The sequence below is a fragment of the Schistocerca cancellata genome, chromosome 8 (genome assembly GCF_023864275.1).
Source record: "Schistocerca cancellata isolate TAMUIC-IGC-003103 chromosome 8, iqSchCanc2.1, whole genome shotgun sequence".
Taxonomy (NCBI): Eukaryota; Metazoa; Arthropoda; class Insecta; order Orthoptera; family Acrididae; genus Schistocerca; species Schistocerca cancellata.
The window spans coordinates 253,336,595-253,360,801 of NC_064633.1; positions in this window are offsets into that span (position 1 = coordinate 253,336,595).

Sequence of the window (24,207 nt, forward strand, 5' to 3'; positions counted from 1 at the left end):
TCGAAAGCTTCTATTCTCTTCTTGTCCAAACTAGTTATCGTCCATGTTTCACTTCCATACAAGGCTACACTCCATACAAATACTTTCAGAAACGACGTCCTGACACTTAAATCTATACTCGATGTTAACAAATTCCTCTTCTTGAGAAACGCTTTCCTTGCCATTGCCAGTCTACATTTTATATCCTCTCTACTTCGACCATCATCGGTTATTTCACTCCCTAAATAGCAAAACTCCTTTACTACTTTAAGTGTCTCATTTCCTAATCTAATTCCCTCAGCATCACCCGACTTAATTTGACTACATTCCATTATCCTCGTTTTGCTTTTGTTGATGTTCATCTTATATCCTCCTTTCAAGACACTGTCCATTCCGTTCAACTGCTCTTCCAAGTCCTTTGCTGTCTCTGACAGAAACATCCAGGAAAGTGGCGAAATTGGACTGAGCAAAGATTGGGTAATTGTACGGGCGCTGATAACCACGCAGTTGAGCGCCCCACAAACAAAACATCATCATCATCACCACACACGCTCGTTTAAGTGTCTGTTTTAACCTGACATAGAGTCTTATTATTACTTGTTTAAATCTGGTGTCCCAAAAATGAACCGTTTATGACATATTGATATGGATCGGCTAATTTCTGCTATGCAAATCTGCACCAGTGGTGTGGGACAAATCTGGTGAAAACTATAGTGATTAATTTACGACGCAGTAGGAACTGTGGCCTAGCCGCAGTGGTAACTCCGGTTCCCGTCAGATCACCGAAGTTAAGCGCTGTCGGGCTGGGCTAGAACTTCGATAGCTGACCGTTTGGTCTGCCGAGTACTTTTGGCAATCGGGGTGCGAAAAAAGAAAAAAAAAAAGAAAAATGGTTAAAATGTCTCTGAGCAGTATGGGACTCAACAGCTGAGCTCATAAGTCCCCTAGAACTTAGAACTAATTAAACCTAACGAACCTAAGGACGTCACACACATCCATGCCCAAGGCAGGATTCGAGCCTGCGACCGTAGCAGTTGCGCGATTCCGGATTGAAGCACCTAGAACCGCTCGGCCACCGCGGCCGGCAAGCGGGGTGCACTCAGCCCTTGTGAGCCAAACTGAGGAGCTACTTGATTGAGAAGTAGCGGCTCCGGTCTCGGAAACTGACATATGGCCGGGAGAGTGGTGTGCTGACCACAGCCGGCCGGTATGGCCGTGCGGATCTAAGCGCGTCAGTTTGGAACCGCCTGACCGCTACGGTCGCAGGTTCGAATCCTGCCTCGGGCATGGATGTGTTTGATGTCCTTAGGTTAGTTACGTTTAAGTAGTTCTAAGTTCTAGGGGACTGATGACCTCAGTAGTTAAGTCCCATAGTGCTCAGAGCCATTTGAACCATTTGCTGACCACATGCCCCTCCATATCCGCACCCTGTGACGCCTGCGGGCAGAGGGTGACACGGCGGCCGGTCGGTGACGCTGGGCCTTCATGGCCTGTTCGGGAGACGATTTTAAGAAATTTTCAACGACAGTAATCAATTTAATGTCACTAAGTGCTGAAGAAGTCATTTTTGTCGAATAAGAGGCGCAGTATGACAGGGAAACTCACCGCTATTTTGAGGAAATTTTAAAGGAAATGAATTGAAAATAACCAATGATTTTTATATTTATGTAATACATATCAAATTATATCGCAGTACCCAGTTAATTACATTTTTTCGGAAATATGTCTTGGGGCTGAAGATGGTCCTTCAGCTTCATGAGTAATTCATCAAATGATTTCGTTGACACCTTGAAGTAAAAAAAAAGATAATTCCTCGTGGTCTCATAGCTTCGGAAAAATGATGGGGAAGCTCCAAATTCTTGCGTTAAGATGTTAAGAAGGTGCTCCCAAAGAGTTCTAGTAAACCTCTACCGTTTTTTTTCTATTGCAACAAATTCACTTACTTCCATGATCGCTACTGAGCCTGCATACAAAAGAAAACACAAAGCCTAATGTGAACCGTGTGAGAATCGTGTGCGACATCTGTGAATGGACCCACATACATGTGAAACAGGTGATATGTAACTGTCACTCGGTGTGCAGCTGTCATACGAAATAGAAACGTATAACCAAGTGCCACTACGTCTCTCCGACATCACAGGTTGGAATATCGGCATTGCAGTGTCTTCGAATGGGTGAGGGTAATGGGTCTCTAGGAGGCGGGTCAGTCGTTCCGGGCATTTCGGCTCAGGGAACGCAACTTCAACAGTGAGACCTCTGTGGAACCAGTGGAGAGAAGAGGGTCGTACACAGTGTAGACGGGCTGCTGGACGACGCAATAAGACGACAGTGCGAAGTGACCGCCATCTTGCTCGTTTGCCCGTAACGGACAGAACACCTTCGTCCACAGTGGAGACACGACGCTGGAGCACTAAAACGGGTGTGGACATTGCCTGCCTCGCCGGTTCGACGCCGTATTCTGGGCCTGCACTGGTGGCACACATGCTATTGCGTGGGCTTCCATTAACCTTAACCTACCTACTCCGCAGACTGCACTGGGCAAGTGAATGCCGACAATGGCGTGATGAGTGACAAAACGTGTTTTCGAACACGTTCCGCTTCAGCTTGTCCTGCAGTGAAGGCCGCATACGATTTAGACGTCGCTGTGGCGAATGAGGTCGGACAGACTGAATTACTGAGCGGCAAGGAACACAAACGTCAAGTGCGATGGTATGGGGCGCCACTGTCTATACAGTGCTCATCATAAGAATAAATCCGATGTAAACAAAACGTCTTGTATTCTTCGGCATTTGCTTGAATCTCGTAGGATTTCGTTTCTCGTGGAGCGGAAGCCAAGTTGTGACCAGCACAGAAAAGTACCAATATAAGGATACATTTTTCCTGAGTTCATACAAATAGACTGAGCGATAATATGCGGGACAACAGCTTTGTCTGCGCATTAAACTTGGACAGCACTGGCCAACCAGCAGTCCAACTAGCGTGCAATGATGCCAGCAGTGGCAGTTCAGACGTAAAAAGAGATAGGGAAAGGAACAATATAGCTTCGAATGTCATATTTTTAAAGAGAATGAAATAATATTCGGCAGAACTCCAGCACTACCTCGCTGACACGTTGCTAACGAGTCGATCAACAACAGAAACCACGAAGCCGCCCCAGGCGCCGGATTTTCTACTCTTCTTTTGTGACGCGCCGCTCTGTATCTCGCCAGCGTTCGGCAGTGACATGTGGAAAAGCTGCGGACGTTAGTTCCAGTAAGTCTGGCAGCTTAAGAGTCTTGTTACTTCTCCGACCAAATCCCTTAACTTGGCTCCATCAGCTCTGTTGGGTTCATACTGTAATGGTACAGTAGCAAATGATGAAATGCAGCATTTGTATGGTGCGCCCGATGCTGTGAAAATGATTGTTTTTCATGGCTGTGCGACACGTATCTACATCTGTGGTATAAAACAATGGCCATAGTCCCATTAAAGAGTATTTGGTTTTTAGATTTTGTCTGAAAAATTTAACTCTTATGTTTCCATAATTTAAGCAACCTTTATTAACAGTCTTTCATAAAAATCGATAATTGAGAATAAGTTTGAATTTGAAATAAAAATCGAAATTTCACGTGCAATATGTAATTAAAAACAAGAAGACATGCATTATTTATAAAAAAAATGATGATGAAGGTAGTTCAAATTGAACGAGAAAAAAAAAAAACTAACACGGACGAGACTTGAACTAGCGCGCTATAAGTTACAATATCAATCTACTCCGCTACCGATTTTTAATAGTATTTTCTCCATTATAACAATTGTAATATAAACAGTAAAGAATATGACTGTGTTGGAAAAAAACTGACGAACGTGACTCGATCCAGCGATTACGTTGCCTGAACGCTAACCACTGTTTTTTCTATTAGGAAAATGGCGTCTGTCGGTTACAACAAGTAAAATTAGAGTTTACATCCATAGCAATAACAGAAAAAAATACCTTCGAAACTATGAAACGGAAAATGTGCAAATGTGTGTGAAATCTTATGGGACTTCACTGCTAAGGTCATCAGTCCCTAAGCTTACACACTACTTAATCTAAATTATCCTCAGAACAAACACACACTCCCAAGCCCGAGAGAGGACTCGAACCTCCGCCGGGACCAGCCGCAGAGTCTATGACTGCAGCGCCCAAGACCGCTCGGCTAATCCCGCCGGCTATGAAACGGAATTTGAAACTAATCGTATAATGACAGATAATAGAGAAAGAAAAATGTAAGCAAGTGTGGCACGCCATTCCATGTGCATGGCCCATCTGCGTACAGATTCCATGTTCAAAGTTGATGAACATTTCGCATGACGGCGGTTATCCTTTTCCAGGTCCTCCCCAACTTGGAGGGGGGGGGGGTGGGGGGGGGGGTTATCGAAGACACTGCGCAAACAGTTCGCACATAGCTGTGGGTATCGGGGTGTACGCTCGAGTGTGCTATAACTGTCCTGCGGAAATTGCCAGTAATTAAGTTTACATCTTCTCATCATCTCGAAAGAGAGAGCGTGAGTCTTCGCAGGCGGGAAATAATTATCCTCCGGACAAGGGAGGAGCCGTGGATCAATTGTGCGAGGCGCGATACGTAGGTAGCAGGCGAGGATCTTCTGCACTAGCAGCCATACCCCTAGCGCCGATCCACATGTTAAACGGTTCATACAAAAAATCGAACATAGTACCAGGAATGTTGTCGAAAACTGGAGCTTGCTGTAAAAGAATTTTGTGTAGTTGCGTTCGTTCGTCGTCTGTATTTGCGCTGCTCTGTTTAACTTTATCAGAAATCGTCTGTATTACGTCATAGTCGGCTTCGTCTGGAGTATTATAGTTATGTACGTACGTATCTGTCAACAATGTGGAATTACACTCTATGCTACGTGATACGGAAATGACCTCTGTGCGATTAATTGTTTGTTCTTCCGCAGATAAAGAGTGCTGAAAGTTTAAAGCCAATTGTACATTTTCATCTTTCAACATTAAATAAGAATTTTGAAAATCAATAACTCCGTCGTGTTGTACCAGAAAATAGTACCTAAAATAACGTCTGTTGTCAATAAAGGAACACTCCAAAAATTTGAGTGAAATGTGTGACCTGCAATACAAAATGATAAATGTGTCTGTAATTTAACGTCTACTCCTTTACTCGATACAGCTCCCTTCACTTTCGTTTTGCCTAACGGTAATGTAGGACAGGTATTCTCTCTGTTACAATCGTTGAAAGTTTCTTCATTTATAACTGACACAGGTGATCCGGAATCGATTACTGCTGAAACTTTCGATGAACCGATTTTAATTTCGATGACAGGGTGTGAAATGTTTTTCTGAACAACAGGTCTTTCCTGCAAAAGAGTGTCTCTGATATCGTCAAAAGTAATAACATTTTCTTGAACAACATTCTGCGTGTCAAAAGTAGTGCTTGTGTTACTGGAAGATGCGACCTGTACAGTATCTAGTCAAATTCTATCTGACGTATTATTATTATCAGGAGGATTCAGTGGCATTTCGACTATTTGAACTGTTCTGTTATTTCTTCCAGACGTATTACGTTCTGGATGATATCTACTATCTGGTTCATTCATGAGAATATGTTCCTGTGGATGATTTTGCTGTTCGTAAGATCGACTGTTATTAAATGCACTTTGAAAATTGTGCTCATTATTTTTACGTCTGTCGTGATAGTCATTCCTATACGGTGCATTGCGATAGGAATTGAAATACTGTGTTTTCTGCACATAGTTATTTCCTTGCTGCCGTGCGTTACTATTTGTTGTAGCTGGGACTATACGTGCACGCGGCGAAACATTAAAGCTTGGTTGACCTTGTGTACTGCATTGTTGATTAGGTATGCTAACCGGCTGGCTTTCATGCTGTTGCGACGATACTGATAATTAAAATTTTGTCTGTTATTAAAGTTTTGGTGGCTGTCGTTCCTAACGCGTCTATTACCTTTGCTGTTGAAATTACGTGGCTGATCGTAATTACTGTAAGTTTGTTGGCCTTGGTTATTATATGAAAAATTTTTGTTTATAAAGGAATAATCCGATTGCTGTACTTCCAAAAGCTGTAACAAATCTCTGAATGCTGAAATGTTTTCCTTCTGCTGACCCATTAAAAGTGACACTCTTAATGATCGTGGGAACTTAGAAATACATAACTGAATGAGTGCAGATTCACTATATGGTTCACTTAGGTACTGGTTTTGTTGGACCATATGCTCAAAAAATTGCGTGACAATGGGAAAATTTGTGTTCTCATAATTTAATAAACTAATTAGTAGATCTTTAATTCCACGCTGTGTCGTCTTCGACCAATACGCTGACAGAAAAGCATTCTGAAACTCTTCTATCGAATAGCATTGCCTCGCGATCGGTCTCATACAAAGTTGCCGGATCACCTTCCAAAAAACTGCAAATAAATTCAAGTTTATGCGTTACGGTCCAAGTCGGTGGAAAAGAAAAGCTAAATTGTTGTATCCAATCCAATGGGTGAATCTGTGTTCTGTCAATTTTAAAGACTTTAAATTTTCTCACTGACAGAAAATGATTGCAATCAAAATTATCATCTCTGTATGACGGAACAGGTTCAGGATTGTATGGGAATCTGTTTGACTGTGACTGTTCTGAATCCAATTCACGTACTCTCTGTAGATTACCTAAATTATACTGGCTGTGTAATGGTGAGAAATGTTCGGAATTCGCAGTATGCTGTGACGTGTTATTAACAGAAGTATTTTTTATCTGTGTTACCTCTTGCTGTAAACTTGACAGTTTTCTACGTAATGTGTTATTAGACGAATCGATCTCATTGATTGTTTGCTGTATATTTTGGAATTCAGGTGTTTGGTTAAACCAAATTGGTGCAGTATCGTCCGGTTTGCTGTCATTATTACTTTCAATAATATCAATACGACTGGCCAATTCATCACATTTTTCAGTCAGTATTTTTACCTGATCATCGGTTTCAGTGTCAGAGGCATTAATCTGTTTTTGCATTTTACGTGTGGTTTCGTTCAGTTTTTTAACGTCAGCTTTAATGTCATCGGAATCCTGTGTTAGTTCTAATTGTTCTAGTCTGTCGGACACTGTTTGAATATCTACTGTGTGTGCATCTGTTTTTGATTTAAGATCAGATATTTCATCACGTAATTCGGTGTTCAACTGTTCGATGGTATTAATTTTGTCCGGCACTGTAGTAATATTGTTGTCTACGTATGTTTTTGCTTTCGCGAACAATTTACGTTTGTTTTCTTGTCTCTGTGCTGTGATTGTTTCCATTACTTGTCGTTTTACTTTATTCTGATCCTGTATAAATTTGCGGAAACGCGTATCACTGTTTTGTAGGTGAAGATTAAAACGTTCGTCAATTTGTGTGTTCTGTTGTTCGAATTTCACGTCTATCTTTGCATCCATTGTGCGCGAAAGTTCTGCTGTCATTACTTTAAACTCGTCGCGTAACTGTGTTGCTTTTTCAGAGCATTGTTTGCCGACTGCACTAATTTCGTCTCTAAGTGTTTTTGTTGCAGCTGTTTGCATATCCCTTAATTCTTGAGCAACAGATCTAATTTCTTCGCTACTTTTCTTAGCAAAAGTCTCAATTTCCTCACGTAATTGTTCCTTAGTATCATGACACTGCGCGGCAACGGCTCTAATCTGTTAACTAAGCTGTCTGGAATTGTTGTCTAATTTTTCATTTAACTGTCTGGAATTGTTGTCTAATTTTTCATTTAACTGTCTGGAATTGTTGTCTAATTTTTCATTTAACTGTCTGGAATTGTTGTCAAATTTTTCATTAAGTTGTTGTTTGAGATTTTCGTTATTTTCATTAAGTTGTTGTTTGAAATCTTCTTTAAGCTGTTTGTTATCTTCACTCTGGAATTGTTATCTATTTTTTCACTAAGTTGTCTAAAAAATGCCATAACTTGATCCAACCCAATATTACCTACTCTATTCTGTGTGCTGTTTGATGGCATACCTGCAATTGTCACGTTTTGTGTGACCATTTGGTCATTTTGTGATTCTCGAAAATGTTCGTCAATCGGATATGCACTGTTAGTCACTACACCGGAATTAAATAAGTCCATCGTATTCTGATTACTCTGTTCATTTTCATTATAAAAATTTATCTGTTCGTCGCGTAAATCCTGCAAACCGGGTGTGTCGAGCTGGGCAGCGTTCATTGCAACAGAACGCCCGCGTCATCAATTGTCGTCAAATTAACAGAGGACACTATTGAATTCGTCTGTTCAGCATTACGATCAAAATTAACATTAGTGGTCGGTACACACTGATTGTCAGTAAACGGATGATTGTGACTGTGTGTCACAAGTACTATCGGTAAAGTTATTTAAGTCGGTTATTTCACTCATCATACCTCGCGATGTACTATTAACAGTCTTTTGCGGCATTTTTACACTATTCACAATTATTCACAAATGAGACAAAGACAATACAAAATGCAACAAACACAAATACAACAAAGAACAACGAATTGCCGATGATATGTTAGAGAAAGTCACAATATTAGTAAAAGCGTTGCGCCAAATGCTAATTATATTTAAGTAAATAAGAACAGATATCTGACTACTTCTCAAAAGATTCACAAAGAAATACGATCCTGTTTCGGATGTCGCCAAGTGTAACCTCGTTGCAAAATTAAAGAATAATAATGGCCCAGATGTAAACTCCCCACAAACATTAACGAATGAACATTGCTCATAAAACCCTCAATAATGTTAATTAAATAATGAAGCTTGAACTGAATGTAACATCTGAACAGCAATAATTAAACCTGATAAATTTTATAGGCACAGCAGCACTGACCTACGGCCCTGTGAAATAATCAAACGTGATAAATTCTTACCTCAGTAAAACTGTATGTCTATCTGCTCTTATTTTTGGCACAGCTTCGTGCAATGCTGGCGTATATTTAATTCTGATTCTTGGAGGAAATGCATAGGAAATATTCTTTGAATTGAAATGAATCTTTTTCTTCAAAAGGGTGGAAAAGTTCTTTAAATTGAAATGATTTCTTTTCTTTAAAAGATTTACTTTGTAAAAAATTATTATTGGGGCAATTCTTGAACAAGTTAATCACAATTAACATATCTTATTAGCTGAGTGCAATGCTGCTTCATTACCTTCTATAACAAAATACATCGTCCCGAACCATGACCAGAGATGGAGGGAGAGCACGCCGCCGACCCATGTCGACGCCCGCTCAGTACAACCGTCCACTCGCTACAACTACCGCCGACAGAGTGCAACTCGCAACTGAACCATTCTCTCTGCCGACTCCACACACACTACTTCTACCGTCTCCCGCGCGCTACTACTCTCGAACTGCGCTCTCGCTCGGTCAAGCGCAGACTAGCAACGATAAAAAACTCTCTGGTCAGAGATTCTGTCATGCCTCGCCATTGCTGGTAATGAATACATACGAAACGTACGCGTTTCAATACACCAATTGAATACACAGAAATTTACCATTTTTGTTGTATTAAAAAATCTTTCATTGCTAGCCACTTCTCATCAACCTTCTACTGAAGTACTCAAGTGCTATTTACGCTGCTTTCATTATAAAGCGCAATTTGTTCCACATATAGTAGATTGTTTGCTGAATACAATCACAGACACAGTTGTTATATTTGCTGATACTAATTTCTTGTTACAACCAAGTGCTATTCACACAGCTCTTGCACATAAATCATAATAGTTTTGCTTAACCTAATATAGAGTCTACTGTTGATGATGTACGAATTTTAAAAAAAGCTTTAAAATTTAATCCAAGTAGTTGATGAGATGATAGATGTGCCAAGATGCTGATAGCACACACAAAAATTTCTATAGAGCTACTGAATTAGTCAATAGCTCGTAAAAATGAAGTGAGAAACTAGTAAGGGCACTTTTTAATTACACGTGGGGAAATGGAAGGAGTAGAAATAATATAACTACAAATTATGATTGGTTATTAATGCAAAAATTTAAAGACAACATGATGATCTCAAAGGGGTAATTTAAAAGTGGATGAAGGAAACTCTACTTTTACCATGTACACCAATGATTATTATGTAAAAAAGTGCAATTCCTTAATGATAACAATGTCATCAGAATAGATAAGGACACAACATTGGGGTTTCAAAAAGGTATTTCTTAGTTAAGGATTAAGAGAAAAAAATATTTTTATGAGTCCTGCAACCCTGACATAAGAGAGAGATTTTCTATTAAGGCTGGCTTTCAAATGTATAGATAGTCCTTATTATTACCTAGACATAAACATTCCAGATGAAGCTAAATTTATATCCATTGATGTTACTAACATTTACACAAATGTACTAGTAAATGAATCCACCGAACGGATTAGGAGAAACATATTGACATATAAAAAGATACCAGTTCCTATAACATCTGAATTTATAGATAGCCTTTATATCACACTTTCCCAGAACTATTTTATATTCAATGAGTCATTCTCTAAGTATGGACAGGGGTTGGCCGTGGGTTGCTAATGAACTGGATTTTTCACTAATATTTTCATGAATTTCATAGAAAATAAAAAAGTTAGAAGAGTTAAGATATTCTGAAGAAAATACTATGCTAGAAAACGTATGCATTTGGCACAATAACTTGGATAAACTGGAATGAAGACGACATACATGAATAGTATAGCTTGGTTAATAAAACATGCAACCACTGTTACATTTTACAACAGAAAACGGAAATGATAATATAAATTTCCTTGATTTCACAATTTCCATAAAAAAATGAGGAACTCTTTTTTTAATATTTTTAGGAAACCTGCTACACTGATGCAATTATTCATGAACCTCCCTGTCATTGCATTCTGTACAAACATACCTACATACATGCAACATTTAAAGGAGTACTTAATGTTCCTGTGATTTCAGAAAATGTAGCTGCTGAGTTGGATATTATGAGACATTATTTTAAAAGAAGCAAAAGACTTAAAAAATAAATTTCCTGAAGCATTTCACAGAACTTTTACAATTTGAAGACACAATTCTTCTGTATTATTTCCAAATGCACATGTTTGTTAGTGGCTTAAATTCATAGTCAGTGATGCCCATAGTTGTACATAGATGTTAATGAATTCTGTTTAGGTTAACAGCTATTTTAGCCAATCATTTGACCTGTGTCTATATACTGTAGTCTTCATGTAAATTGTAATTTACCTTAGTTTCCCATTTATTAAGGGTTCAAGTATATACGTTCTTTCTTAACCTTATTTTAAGACTAAATATTAGGTGCTGTGCGGTTCTCCATGAGACGTTTTCTCGTGCCACCTGCTTTGCTTAACCTTTAATTCTAAAGGGAGGGGAAGGGCTGACCTAAAAAAGTGAATATTTCAATTTCAATGTGATTATTAACTACTAAAAACAATCTCAAATAAAAATTGTTAGGCGCCATTCAGGCAAGATTATTTACGAAACACTCGTTACATAAAACCATAAGCAAGTAATAAACCATTAGACAACGTTCTCCTATAAACATTGAGAAACTCCAGTCAGGCAAAATATTTAAGGAACTCTATCATTGCATTAAATCATAAATAAAGTAATAAACCATTAACAACGATCTCATATAAAATTCAAAGAAGGCACTAGGGCTGAATTTGGCCATAACTTTAACAAAATAACTCTAGTTAAGACACGTTATTTAAGACCCTTTCAATCCTAATAACATAAAATTACATGTAAAATAACAGTGTACACACAACCTCAATTTCAACACCAGTACTCGGATCATATTTATTAAAACGTAGCTTGAGCTATCTTATACGTTACTAGACTAGAGAACATTGCAGATCGAACCACGAAATTATTCAAATGTCCATTGGCTTGTAAGATGGGCTTCTTGGGCATTGAAAGTTACGACTTTGTACAATCATAAATATGTAGCAACAGAAGTAGGGCCCAAGCTTGTTAGGCCAAAGTTTAACCACGCAAGATCGAATCAACTGAGGGAAGTAAGACTTTACTTCAAACCAAGACGTGGCTCCGTTTGCAACCCCACATCGATTAGGCCACTGAAATGCGAACCCAGCAAACGTTACCGAGGAGGAACACACGAGCTCACTGAAGTCCACCACCCGTAAGCCAAAATTGTAATCTAAAGGGAAGCACTGCGCTTCGGTTGCCCGCTGCCTCAGTTCACTGAAACACAGACCACACCCGACAACAGGAGGTCAAAAAACTTTTTTAAATTTAACGTTCAAGATTGACCAATACGTTAGCACTATAAAATCAAAGCTAAAAAACCACTAATTTCACTCGCAAGTCCTTCCCTTAAGTGAAACAGCACCTGATAAACAAACGCTAAGAGTGGGAAATGAACTGGCTCACGAGAACCGACACTACCTAGAAATTAATGAGACACATGTTGGCCACCTTAAGTGGGCCTGCTAAATTCAACACGGTAACCTTTTGAAATAAAAAACTCAGTTTGCTCGCAGAGGACATATTGACATGGATTGACCTATATCATAACTTAATTAAACACTTGCCAATAATAACTAATGAACTAACACTATGCAAATACATCAATATCATGTGGAAGCAGAGCACATGCTTAGTAAGAGGTGTCGAATGAAATCGAACCGACATAACATCACACATTATTGCACCAAGAGCGATCACAATCACAGTTAACTAAGCCTTCTTAATGACTAGCGTACTTAACTCTGTGTCTTGATGCTGGGGCGATTTGCGAAGATGTCAGACCATCATTTTGCAAGACCATAACAGCGTGTCCCTCCGAGGAAGCTGGCACATCCACAGCTCATGAGGTTGCCGGAGAATGCTCAGCGCCGGCCAACTCCCACCGACTGCAGTACAACCACGTGATAACGGCCGCCTGGCCTCAGGCAAGCCGTCTTCACTTCTGTCCGCCAGTCAGTCGTCAGTCGTCGACTTGCGCACCACCGCGTTTCGTTCTCAAAGCGTTGTCCCCCCCTTGTCAGGCAGCCTTTATTTGAATGAAGTGAACCTCGAAACGCTTGCCTGAGGATACCTCTAAATTTAGCTCGCTCGAAGCCTTGATTATCCGGCAAGGTCCCCGGAAACGCAGTGTGAGCTTGTGGCTAGCTCCCTTGTCAACACTGCCTAGTACAGCTTTAACGTACACGTGGTCTTCCACCTTGCCAATAAAGGGTCTCCTCCCTTTGTTACAACGCGCTACTTGTCGGTTATGCGTGATCTGCATATTAATCCTCACGCACCTCCAATTCTCGCATATAGTATCAGGTGTTATGGAGCTGTGTAATAGGTAGTTAATGTCCCATAAGTTAGATAATGGATTATTCAGCTCGTAAGCGTGCATTAACTCCACATGGTGTTTTCTTCCTCTGTCTTGTGAAATGTGTATTACATTTGTATATGTAATACCCATAATCCAGGGCATAAAGCAACTGTTTTATATCAATTGTATTCCGAGACATAGGTTTCTACCCAGTTATGTTACTGTAGTATGAATTCTGTGTAGTTTAAAATTGTATATAAATTGTGCCTACGGCACTTTATCCTTACATGTATATCAGTGACCGTTTTGTATTTTTATTTTTATACAATTACGTACGGGAATAGTTCTTTTGTATGTAATTGACACAGCTGTGTACAGTTGGTATACCCTTATACAGTATCACATACATACTCCTTCTTATCACTATTGCTATGTATATACTACTGTTGTGATTTATAATTAGGTACAGCCAATGTACACTACAGGTGTAGCTCTAGATCTTTATTTCATACCCACTGTAACCCAAGGTCTACATGAGAACCATTTTCTGATATCTCCTTCTTCTAGAACCATAAATTAACTCTGTATTTTATGTACAACAGTTTCATCTCGCTATTTTTGAGCACTCGATGTTTAAGATGCAAACAAATAATTTACATCCATGATTTTGTATAGAAGCTCATTTTCCAAAAGAATATGTGATTTGACAAAAATTTATTGCTGTAAGCTATGACAGTTATTTACCTGTCATTTTATTGGTGGTAAACATCGCACATGGTACTGTAATAAAAATTTGTAACTCTCACACTTCCTTATTTAATGATAATATTAATTATTGTAATTAATTTCTACAAGTGTAGGCTGTCAACGCTATTATTGGATCATTATATGACTCTTCCATGGCATTAATATCATATCGATGTTGTTATTTATTTAACATGTTTTGCAAGTTAAAATTGATTTAGTATTTGCTTTCGTATGCTTTACTTATAACATGCTGTCTTTTCATGGCACCACATGATGTCAACATGGAAATTATATCATCAACTAGTTGTTTCCAGTGATTTCACTAATGACTCTTTTATAGACTATACTTCTTTAGTCTGTTGTACTTGACTCTTTCGACATGTATGGGCACATAAACCTGAAATGCCAGTCGTCTGTTAACTGTCAAGTGTGCATGTGCAATTTATGTAAACTTTTTAAAAGACTGTCCAACTCTAGTTGTGTTGTATTCTACGTTTTTTCGTGCTGTATTTGCTGTATGAAAGTGTCTTCTATGAGAAATATGCTTTCCTAAATGAACAGGTGTTATAATTTTTAAATGTTGCGTATTATGTTGGCTTTCAGAGCGGAGGCTTTAATTTTTTCGATCTTGTCTTTGTGTGTTACTTATAGTTTCTTCCTTTGTTCAATCACTCCAGTTAATGATGGCTGAGACAACCGAAAATGGTCGAATAAAACTAATTTGTACAGCTGACTGGAAAATAAAAATGTTTACCTGTAAAGAAATTATACTTTGGTGATGACTGAGAATGTCTATTCAGAACAATAATTTGTCTATTGGAATTTCAGATTTTACATTACTATGACAGTTCACGGAATGAAAAATTGTCTAACAGCAACTGGCATTGGAGTTATGCTTAACACTTATAGAATATATGGAAATTACAATACACCTTACAACATTACAAGTGTACAAGTACATAGGTAGGAATTTCAATAACTATCTTGCTTCCACCATTTCTGACAACACCACTGCATTGAGATCCACTCTCTATGTAACGAGAGAGACACCATATGCCAATCATATGACATCTGGGGACCAATGAGACACATATCACCCATATGCTCAGGTATCAAACCGCAAAGATTATGAAATTGGCTGTCACTTCTCAATGTACAAGCATCTTTCAAATCGTTACACGATACTTTATTCTAAATGTAATAGACTGCGTGCACATATATTATTAAAGAATTAAAAATTTTAGCAGCCATAATGAAAATTCTTCATAATCTCTGTGCCTTCCATTATTACCATTAACCAAAAATTACACGACTTTATTCCTGATAATTTCCTGCTCTGTCTACCGCCACTATCAGAACTGATGAATCTGTACTAGTTGCTGAATTATGAGCGAAACTGAGTGAATTAATAAACAAATAATTGAAATTACAACAGAAGTTATAATTCTTACAAGTAAATTTAGCATTTAATCTGTAATCACCTTTTCCAACACAAACGGCCTTGCCAGTTGTGCATGTATCTTGTGTTAAATGAAATGCTAGTTTTCATTAGAAGCTTAATAAATAGTGTGTCAATGGATAACTCATTATTAATGGTACATGTGAATACTTCAGTCGATGTACTATGAAAATCTCTAAAATTTTATAGGTAGATCTCATTAGTACCGTAAAAATTTAAAAAATTTTCAGTTATGTACTGAGTTTGTGTTAGATAAATCCTTTCAGTACTGTAACGTTCCTCACACATTAATTACCGATCACATATGTATATTAGCAGAATTTTCTTCACCTCCACCTTTACATGACATATCGTGATTCTGTGAACCTCTCACAGTTTGTGCAGCAGATGTGAAAAGGCAATCAATTTAAATCTAGCGTTTTTGCACATTCATAACAGAACAAATGTCATATGTGTTGCGTTTGACAGAAGTATGTGGCCTGGACGCTGAGTCACCGTCCAGCCAGACCCATGGCTACCAAACTAAGGTGTGCTCTAAGACTCTCACAACTTATTGTTGGCGTACCAAATGCCGTTTGTAGCCTAAATCAATAACTCACACTCAGATATGGCGTATCATGTCACGCAACGATGGCAGTACCTAGGACCCTCAGGTTTTTTATACCTTTCTGCTCTGACCCTATTAATCAGATCAGTAATATACTGCCTCATCACATTCGTCATCTTGATTTTGAAGCACAACCATTCCTTTGAAGCAGGACAATCAGAGAACTAGGAAGCCAAGATGTACACACATCTCGGTATAACAGAGTTTTATTGCAACAAAAACGGTGCAGCTGATCGTATTCCTCCATTCTTCTCTAAGTATAATTCTTACTGGGAAGCGCAAGTATCAGAGAGCTTCTAAACCAACTAAATTACGAAACATAAATCTCTTGATAACAGTTCAATGTTTTACCATCATAAAAAATCACTGCATATCATATAGCTTCAGGTTACATGACGTCATTCTAATCCAGTCGTGAAGGAAGCAGAGTAACTGTGTGCTAGCAGGATGCAAAAAGAACAGACTTCCCTTGTCTATGTGACATGTGGGTTCAGTCATGCCTGACAGCTATAGATCAAAATAAAACCACTGACATACGTACTTAATAATATATATGGAAGAGTCTCATTACATAATACATCAGTTTCATCATTTCTACATTCGTAATCAGTGTTTCGCATTTTCACGACAGACTCTCAAACAATGTCTTGTACAGGATGAAGTTGTACCGCAGACGTTGCGCAAATGGAAAGGGATATGGATGTGTGGTTTTCAGAGAGTGGATTGGTAGTCAGAGGCTTATTTTTAGAATGTCAACAAATGGCAATAACACTTATAAATCGTATTTTTTGTGCAAACAACATTTTTAATGTAACAATGCCTTTGGACATTAAGAAACTTAAAGTAGGGCAAATTAGAATGTCTATGGTGTTTGTTTCAGGATTCTAGTCCTACTCCTTTAGGAGATATGTTTTTTTTTTAATTCCCACACTGACACTTGTATAGTACTAGAAGTAGGACACACTAAAGAACAACATAGGTACATTCGCTGGTTACGTGGATTCCGAGCGCTAACGAGACAATTGACTACCACAGGTTGCGTTAAAAATTGACCACCAGCAGCGGAAATACACGCTTCCTGTCTAATGTGGAACGACTGCTGCACACGTGCTAGCATCTCAGCGGGGATGTCTCAGCAAGTTGCAGTACTACATCGTTGGGTATCATTGGGTATATTTTGTATATCTTTACGGACAGCGACTTTCAGCTCCTCCACTTGGGAAAATATCTACAGGCGTCATATCCAGGGAGTGGGCTACCCAACGTCCAGTACCACTGCTTCCAATCCAACAATTTGGAAACAATTCGTAAATACATGCTGTATTACTTTGTGCACTACAGGCTCGACAGCCGTTATGCTGATACCACAGGTTTCTCCCAGTCAGCAGAGCAACGTCTTCTGGCATCCATCGAAGGAGAGCTGTTAGGAGGCTGTGATACTTGTTAGCATTCAGTGTTCCTTCTATTAAAATTGGACATATGAGCTGAAGCTTCACTATCCCACATCACACATTCATATTCCAAAAATTTGATATCCATTGCAATATTATCGATCATGCAGTTGGTGTATAGAACCTTCACCCTTCACCTCTTTTTCAAACATAGCTCCCAAGTAGAATGAAGTAGATGTTATGTAATTCGAGTACGAAATTTTCTTTCGGTTCATGAGTGTTTCGGTCTTAATGTTTCAGACATCGCTTAAGGAAAGTATGAAGTCTTTATTCTAGAGTTATTGTAGTTCGGTGTGGTGTCTACATCTTAAAGTACCTTAAGTTTAAAACAAACCTTTAAATTATGTAACTCTGGTTCGTCCCATTGAACGTAAAATTAATATAACCTTTCTGACACGTCTTGCACTGTTGTGTGTTTGGCTAGCTGCATTTGTGGCAACTCATGGCAACTCATTGAGTCTTTCTTTGGAAGGATCTCAAGTAATTTTTAAGTCCCTCAGTCCTGAAGTGATTCCTTTAAGATGCATGCAGCTCAGTTAACCCTCATCTGGTAATTAGCCAGTTCAGAGTGGAGCAGCATTTCCGCTGCATACGTTAGCATCAACTAAAGATTCAAGATGAACCTATGTATGTGGGAATTTGGGAACTGTCACAATCAGTAACGTTACTGTAAATTTCATACGTTGCATTAATAGACACAGACGGATTTAATATCTGCCAATAAAAGGTTTTAAATTTTAATGTTTAACAATTTATGAAATTAATGTTTGTATACAAAGTCGAATAGTTATATTACTTCTAGTTAACACTATAGAGAAACGTTACACAGAGAGTAGCACAAGTATTAAAGTTTACACATCTTCCCCTGTACATAAGCTGTATAGGAAGAAATACACAGAAGTAGGATATTTTAACACGGTACAAACCAGCAGCTTTCAAAGAAGAAATTTTATTAAACAGTTTTGTAAGAAACATTTTTAACATAAAGTTTTGGTATGTCGATTTCACTGTAATTTTCACTCAATAATCAGATGAATAGCTTTTGTCTCTGCTGTGAACTTTCATTAACTGTAGGTATTTAATTTATTGTCCTTTTCTTTTGTCTATGGTTAACTTTTTTTTGGATAGGAAACCAAGTTCGATACTGGCACACGCTGGCTGTAAATAATGCAGTAAATGAATTCAGAGGAGTTTTTCAGAAGTTAATATACAGATTTGCAGTGTATACATTGAGAGACTTTTCTTTAGCTCGTCTTGTGCATGGATTTTGTTTTATATCTTAAGAAAAAACTTTGGACGAGACAAAGCTTTGAGGTTGGTATCTATCTGTGGCTGCAATTTGTGAAAGCTGCGTTATTTAAGTGAAAGGTATATTGTTATTTTGCAATACTGTTGGAAAATGCTGATGAGAAATGTGTTACTAGACAGTGACATTTTACTACTGGTGAGGTGTTGCTGAAATGCTTGCATTGTATAACATATCTGACTGGAAGTCAGTATGAATAACCGACTGAAGCTGCAGAAATGTCTTCTGCAGCATATTTTGTCACATGCTTGTGTCTTAAACCGGACTAATTTAGAGTTACTGAGTATCTTGTGAATGATTTTGTTTGCTTTTCGTAAATTTGTGCAGGGTTAAGCTTCAGCTCCAAATCAATAACTGAGTAGCATTCATGTGGATGTTGTCCTGTCATTTGAAGTGTGAGCTCATGGTGGAGTTATACACTGTTGTTCATACTTGAATTCTTTGAGGATAGTAATTGTGTTCCCTTTAGACCATTTCAGAGTAGGTTACTTCAGTGGTTGGAATTCTTTTGAGGTTTGTATTTATGGGAGGTCGTTGTTAGTTTTCTGAGATCATATGGGTCATTCCATCTCGAATCAACTAACAGTCTGAACCTTGATATCTCAGATTTGGATGAATTTTTTTCAGGTAATGTACCCACTAACACTAGCTTATATTTGAAATTTCAAATTTTTCTGAGCTTTGGTTTTTGAGTTTCAAGAGTGTAAAAATAAAAAAAACCTTCGTTTTTGATCAATCATTGATTGTTTTAAAATGCTGTAGCTCAAAAGCTATACAACCTAGAGAGCTCAAACTTGCACCATTGTTTTCCTCTATACGTTCCCTCCAATTTGATATGTAACATGACTGTGCTACCTAAATATGAAAATTTCAAACTATTCCAAAAAAACATTTTTTGAAATTTTCAAAATGCGTAGCCTCGAATTTTTTTATAAAATTTATGTGTTGTCCAGTCTAACTGACAAAATGCATGCAAAATTTCAAGATGGGATCTTAATGGGTTCTTGTATAAAATAATATTTTACTCTCATAATACACACTAGTGAGGTGAAAAGCAGACTTTTTCTATGGTATGAATACTAAGGTAGGCCTATGTAATTCTAACAAACTTAAATTGTGTTAGCCTTTTTATGCAACTTTACCCTCTTATTGTTTGTTAATTCAATAAATGATACTTTAATGTGAGAATAAAATATATAAAAAATAATAACTTAAGAATCTTACGATTTTGTACGACATTCACTTTTTATTATAAAAAAACGTGAGATTTTCATATAGGGTCAATGCTCTAGTGTTGGCCACTACCCCACTTATGGCTACCTTGATGTAACAGGGAAGCTACACTGCATCCTTTCATCATATATTATAAATGGGAGGGAAAACTAAAACATCTGCAGTATGAATATTGCACAACAGAGGACTATGAACTGTCAAAGAATACTTACTTCCACAGTTTAGTGACTCAAAAGCGATTGTGGGAACACAAAAGTTTCACTCATATAAACCCTGCCCAGAGAGTAATATTACTGTCAACTCTTATCATTTTAGTGTGGATGCGCCTCTTGAATATGTGACAACACTGAACCAAATAACACTGTCACGTATGGAAAATATTACTGCTGGTTTTGTGACAGTAGCATATGACGACTCTAGGTGGACAGGATGCACTGAAGAAAAATACAATGACATGTACCGAATAAAAGGGTCCAGCCCAGTCTTTTTACTATCCACAACCAAGAGATATATTATATGTCCCAGGAAACACTCTTTTACAAACAGTGAATCCAACAACAGCTACAGCAAGAACCTACACTTTAAGTGCTAAAGAAATGAAGTTGTCTTTCCTTACTTTGGAAAAATATCTTAAAAGGTCATAAAAGAAGCACGTTTAAAGTATGTTACACTTACCCTCACTAAACCCTAAGTTGTATAAATACAATGTGTATTAACTTTGTAAATACCAATTTGTATTCGAAATACAGTTATATCCATGCATATATCAACAAATTAGTCTTTTCCCATGTGAAATTTCTTACATGCCAATTTCTAATACAAAGAACTTGTTGTAAATGATTACAAATAACACCTGGGAAACCAAGATAAGATAATATCTGCCATTTACAACTAAGGATGAAGGTGAGTGGCATTATTGAAAATTTTAACTTGTAACACATATATTACCAATTAAAATTTGTTCACAACCTTCTGATGCATAGTTAAAAGAATCATGAACATTAAATTAAAACAACACTATATCATTTAATGAATTAACAAACAATAAGAGGGTAATGTTGCATAAAAAGGCTAACATAATAATTTAAGTTTGTCAGAATTCCATAGGCCTACCTTAGTATTCATAGCGTAGAAATAGTCTGCTTTTCACCACTCTAGTGTGTATTGCGATAGTAAACTATTATTTTATACAAGAACCCATTGAGATCTCACCTTGAAATTTTGCATGCATTTAGTCAGTTAGACTGGAAAACACATATAAATTTTATAAAAAAAATCCGAGGGTACGTATTTTGAAAATTTAAAGAAGTTTGTTTGGAATAGTTAAAAATTTTCATATTTAGGTAGCATAGTCATGTTACATATCAAATTGAAGGGAACGTATAGAGGAAAACAATGGTGCCCATTTGAACTCTCTAGGTTGTCTAGTTTTTGAGCTACAGCATTTTAAAACAAACTTGTAAGGGGTGTCCCAAGAGTATATGTCTAACATACGATGACAAGAAGACAGAAGAAGTGGACAGTGTTAAATTCTTGGGATTACAGCTTGATAATAAATTCAACTGGGAGGAGCACACCACAGAACTGCTGAAGCGTCTTAACAAATCTCTGTTTGCAATGCGAATTTTGTCAGACATAGGGGATATAAAAATGAAAAAGCTGGCATACTATGCTTAATTTCATTCCATAATGTCATATGGGATTATTTTTTGGGGTAATTCATCAAGCCAAGCTAAAGTTTTCCGGGCACAAAAACGTGGAGTAAGAATTATATGTGGTGTGAACTCAAGAACATCCTCCAGAAGCCTGTTTAGGGAACTAGGGATACTAACTACAGCTTCCCAATATATTTATTCCTTAATGAAATTTGTCATTAAAAATATATCACTTTTTCAAACCAACAGCTCAATTAATGGAATCAATACTAGAAATAAGAATAATCTTCACAAGGATTTAAAGTCACTTAGTCTTGTACAAAAAGGTGTGCATTATTCAGGAACACACATTTTCAATAACTTGCCAGCAGCCATAAAAAGTTTAACAACCAATGAAATTCAGTTTAAGAGAAGCCTAAAGGATTTATTGGTGGCCAACTCATTCTACTCCATTGATGAATTTCTTAGTAAAACCAACTGATTTGTATATAAGTACAACATAACTTCTGCACAATTTCAGTGCAGTAATGTGTTCACTGAAAATTTATGTGTGTGTGTGTGTGTGTGTAAGTATAATCTAAGTTCTGCACCATTTCAGTGCAGTAATGTGTTCATTGTAAATAAGTATTACAGTAGTGGTATTACATGTTTATTACCTTATAAATAAATAAAAAACTTTTTTATTTTAAATTCAGTGCATTAGTATTTGTAAAATGACTCTTAGTGTTCATTAAAAAATGACGATCATTCCACTTGGGACCTGTGGAATGGTACATTAGCTTATTTGTTTTAGTTGTAAATATTTGTCATGTATTGTTGTTTTTCTGACATGTTCCACATCCTGGAGGACCTCCTCACTACGGATCAATTGGAATGAAAGTAAATCTAATCTAATCTAATCATCGATTGATCAGAAACAAAGTATTTTTTTAATTTTTAGACCCTTGAAACTCAAAAACCATAGATTAGAAAAATTTGAACTCTCAAATTTAAACTAGTGTTAGTGGGTACATTACCTGAAAAAAAATTCGTCCAAATCTGAGAGATCATGGTTCAAATCATGTAGTACAACTTCTTGATTTGACATGGAATGACCCATATGCGAAGTTCTGATAGTGTTATTATTAAGTGTTGAGTTTCTTCACTTAGTCAAAATGCCAGTCAGTACTATATCCAAAAGTGGAAACAGAGGGGTGAGTGAAGATACAGCCAACATTTCATTAACAGCAGAGATGAGTATTAGAGAAACTACTGAGGTCTATATTTCATGTGAGGTATCTGTCGGAGAAATAGTCAGGATAGTTGGTTTCTTGTACTGAGAGAGATTCAGGAAAAAATACAGTGATATTTAACATTCGTTAAGAGTCCTCTAGGATGTGATCACTTACAGCACTCTAAATAAGAGTCTGTTGGTTCCAGCTTGGCATTTTTATCTGAAGTATAAACTAAAGTGTGCTCTTCCCCTTCACACGTTATTAGCAGTTTAATGTGAAGTTGGAAGCTCAGTCACTACGTAACAAATTACTACAATTTAAAAATTTGTAGAGGAGTTGGCTACAACCTTAGTCAACTGTTGACTAAATTTGACAGGAATTCTGAAGGCGCTAAATAAATTCCTTTTTCTAACACACAAGCATTTCAGTCATTACAGCAGTTCAAAGTAGGTCAATAAAAGTTAATCATCAGCATATGAGAAAGATCAGTTAAGTTAATTCTCATATATAACGGAATCAGAATAAATTAGATCAAAGAAGAAATGTCAGCAGGCTTCGTGGTTCTCCTCTCAGAAACAAGGACGAGAGACGTACCCGTTTCGTGTAAGAGGGTGGGTTTGTGATCGTGACTTGTTTCAGAGACAATCTATGGGGTGAAAGAGCATTCCTGCACATAGAGGAATGATAGCTTCAATTACAGGCTTTACCTTTCTGTTTGGAAGTTAAAAAAATTTTGTCATGTTCGGTACGAAATACATCTGAGGGCGTGACTTGAACCGTTTGATTGTTCCTTTCCTCCAACATGGGCAGTCATAATCTATGTCTGGACACCTTGAAGGTGACCAGACACTAGAATGTAAATACAGGATATGTGGGGACTTCCATGAAGCTTTCCTGTCAGTCTACTGGTCACAAAAAATATGAGATCATATCACACATTGCATTTTTGTCCTCAGAAATGTAGAGCAATTAGAACTACAGAGTCGTATATGTTATTTTGGTGTATAAATATTAGTTATTATTAAAGCCTTCAGCCTTGTGGAACCTACCCAAATATGTTTCACCAAATTACCGATTTGCTTTAGGGACATAGTACTGCCAGGTTGCTGTAAGCATTATGTAGAAGCATTTCAAAGCCTTGTACAGGAACTCTGGCAAGGTAACCGCACACCAAGAAACAATAATCAGGATAATTATAGACGTCTTTTGAGCGCAGCATGAAATACCAAATAAGTGGCACACAAGGAGAAAGACAAGTAACAGAGTAAATAATAGACAAGATATCAG